At 38.3% G+C, this 3,114-nt stretch overlaps 1 long non-coding RNA gene across 1 annotated transcript; it reads right to left on the minus strand.

Annotated features, from left to right (window-relative positions):
- Nucleotides 1-327: 327 nt before the first annotated feature.
- Nucleotides 328-2,876, minus strand: LOC143846467 (uncharacterized). Its single transcript, XR_013234770.1, has 3 exons — nucleotides 2,707-2,876; nucleotides 1,281-1,351; nucleotides 328-1,147 (listed from the first exon to the last, which is right to left on the minus strand). It is a non-coding gene; the product is annotated as an uncharacterized LOC143846467 (long non-coding RNA).
- Between the last annotated feature and the right edge of the window lie 238 nt (nucleotides 2,877-3,114).

The raw sequence follows: 3,114 nt of genomic DNA on the forward strand, positions 1-3,114 counted from the left end.
GGGTGGGACCTTTAAACTCGTCCCATACTAGTCTGGGTCCCATCTAATACCATACCTCTGCAGGCCACATGGTAAAGATGATTTATACACCAAGCTTTGGCATATCATTTTAACAAAGATCATAATTCAAGTACTAGGAAAAACGAGAATTTATATGGTGGCAGACCGTGAGAATTACAAGGGTGACACCCTGCCCATTTGATTTTTGATTTAAGTGGGAAGTCAAAAAAGGTGGTTTGGCCAGATGAAAAATCAAGGGGGAGGGCGTAAGCCCTTGTAATTTTCACGGTCGGGCATCATATAAAAACTCCGGAAAAACAATAGAAGTAGCTCCAATAGTCACTAGATCAAGAAATAAAAGAAGATTCTTTGCCAGAAGAGCATAGACAATTCAAGAGTCAGAAAAAGTAGAATGTCCAAGATACAAGAGCAGGGTTAATTTTTCAGGTCCTGTGATTCAGGAGTCAAAATCCTCATCAGCTGTATTCAGGTAAGGTTTGATTCCAGATTGCATTTTGAGTCTAGTAATCAGTTTTTTTACTCACAATCGGTTCTCAAAATCCAAAACAAACAAGGCCTTACTATGCAACCTTCTAAGCAGTACAAAATCTTCATTTGCAACCAACTGATGACAGTGGTTCTAACATCCATTGGGACAAAAATCTCTTACTGGGTGGGGGCACAGTTGGAACAAAAATTTAGAGTGTCGAAGCATTTTGAGGATTTAGACTCACAATCGGCTGTCATAATCTAAAACTAACCAGGCCTAAGGGGTTGAGTCACTGGAAGGGGGATTCCGTTTCGCTCGAACATCTTGACATGAGGTGCAATATCATTTGCAGCAGAAATGGGAACAGATAAACCAGGTTTGAACACAACACCCTTCAAAACAGTTCCAGTGTTCCCGATTCTAACAGTTAGCGAATATCCAGCATCAAATGACCCGTCCACAACACCAGAAACTATCTGACCTACCATGGTATCATCTGCATTAACAGTTGAATCTATACTTTCGCCATCGGGTCCAATAAAACCATGACCATGCTTCAAAGGGGGGAGGCTTGCTGGAGTAATAGAATTGGTCCCTTGATTCGTTTGGTTCATCTTCTGTGAATTGATGAAATACAGCACACTTAAACCCTAGTCCCTGCGAGTAGAAGGCCAATTGTATGTTACTTGCTAGCTTTCTTATTATCAAGATATAAAGATCGCTGTGTTTCTAACAAGTGGGAAGTGTCTCATTGAGTATGCATGCCTACTTTATCTAGGTCACACTGTACCGGATTGCTCAGGAAGTTTGCAAAGACTAGTAGACTCTACTACAAGTGCCCAGATTCCAGATGGGTCCCACCTGACATTTTCAAGAAGCCACAGTTCAAATTAGATTTTTCCTCTGATTTGCATAAGGAATAAGTACAATACACAATAAATGTGCAATATAAACCAAGATGATATCCCACAATACCAAAGGCACATTTATACCAAGATTTGGAATGAGGGAATTCTAGCAAATTCTAAATGGAAAAAAAAAGAGCACTTGAAGTCCAAGTTTTATTCAATTTTCCAAAGAGAAAGACTTCCTTACAAATCAATATGGAATACAAACTCACATGCAGCATACCTAGACTGTGAATAGCTATTACTGCTACGTTAAAACCCTGTATAATTGTCAGGAAGCCTGTAAGAATATAGAACCCACCTTTCAAGAAACAGAAACATCATGACAGAAACCCAAGCTGTGGACAAAGGTTTTTGTGATGATGCTTCCTTTCCTCCATGAAATTATAATCCTAATAACCCAGTTTAGAAGCTCTTTCCAACAACATCCTAATTTTTTTTTACCGGCAGAGGCTTAAACATATAACCAGGATCATATCATCAGAAACAAGCTGTTAGGGCCAACAGTAACTTTATTGCAAAAAAAAACTTAGTAGCTTAAGTAGAACATTGAATCAATGCAACCAATACAACCTTAAGCAAGTACGCGCACATGTTGAAACTTTCATCCTGTTCAAGATTACTGTAGCAGCACCAGCGATGCCAAGCTTAAAGGCCTCCATACAGGGACACCTTTAATGAACTAGGCTTTTCAAGCATATATCCATTACTAAAGACTAAAATCTCAGTTTATCACATATGGGTAAAACTAAAAATAGTAACTAATAAGTTCTTGTGATTCAAAGTTTTCTTCAGTTACCAAGGTCTCAAATTATTGGCTGCAGGCCGTTGGGATAAAATAGTGGTTGAGGAGGACTCCATCAACGTGATAAGATGACTTAGTGGTGTAAATGTATGCCCTTAGAGATTTGATCATCTCTTTGCTGAGATTCGAGATTGGATTGATCATGTGAAAAGGACCACTAACAAAGTTGCAGATAGGCTTGCTAGTAAGGATTTGCCCATTTGCACTTAATGATGACTTAACCCCATGATTGGGGTGGCTTTATATAGATCATGCTCTATTCTTACTCTTTTATTTCTTTCTCTGCTTCTTTTTTCTGCTGTATGACCATCTGGGTCCTCCTTTTAATCAATGAAAAGATATGACCAACCAAAAAAAAAAAAAATTTCTTTTTATGTTCCCACAACATCACCGTTTTGGAAACAAAGAAAGGAAGATAAATAATAGCTCGCAAGTCAAATTTCTCAAAACCCTAAAAAATCAAGGGGGATAAAGAAAAAGGTTTAGGGTTCCAACCGTGTTACCTTTCGCGGTTTTCTCAAGGGCTTTTTGGAGGAATCCGGCAAAACCCTAACCCTGATCTGCTGCTACAATAACAAACAACACGTTAATCTCTCTCTCTCTCTCTCTCTCTCTCTCTGGAACAGTGGAATATAAGGGTGGAAACTGGGAAACGAAGGGGGCTATTTATTTTGTCGTGATTTATTTTTTTTCCGTTGGAGAATTTTTCTGCCAAAGAATAGCGTGTAGCTATTTTGTTATTGTATCTATCTACTATTCCAAACAACTCATTAATTACCCATTAATGACCGTTTAAAATGACAAAAGCAACTGTCTATCTCTGTTAAAATGACAAATATATCTCTAGTTAAGAGATTTTATATGGTGTAAGCACTTATAGTCACCTATTTTTCAAAAAGTACTGTACGGAC

Source organism: Tasmannia lanceolata, unplaced genomic scaffold (genome assembly GCF_043159265.1).
Source record: "Tasmannia lanceolata isolate RefF3 unplaced genomic scaffold, GAP_Taslan_0.1 ptg000015l, whole genome shotgun sequence".
NCBI lineage: Eukaryota > Viridiplantae > Streptophyta > Magnoliopsida > Canellales > Winteraceae > Tasmannia > Tasmannia lanceolata.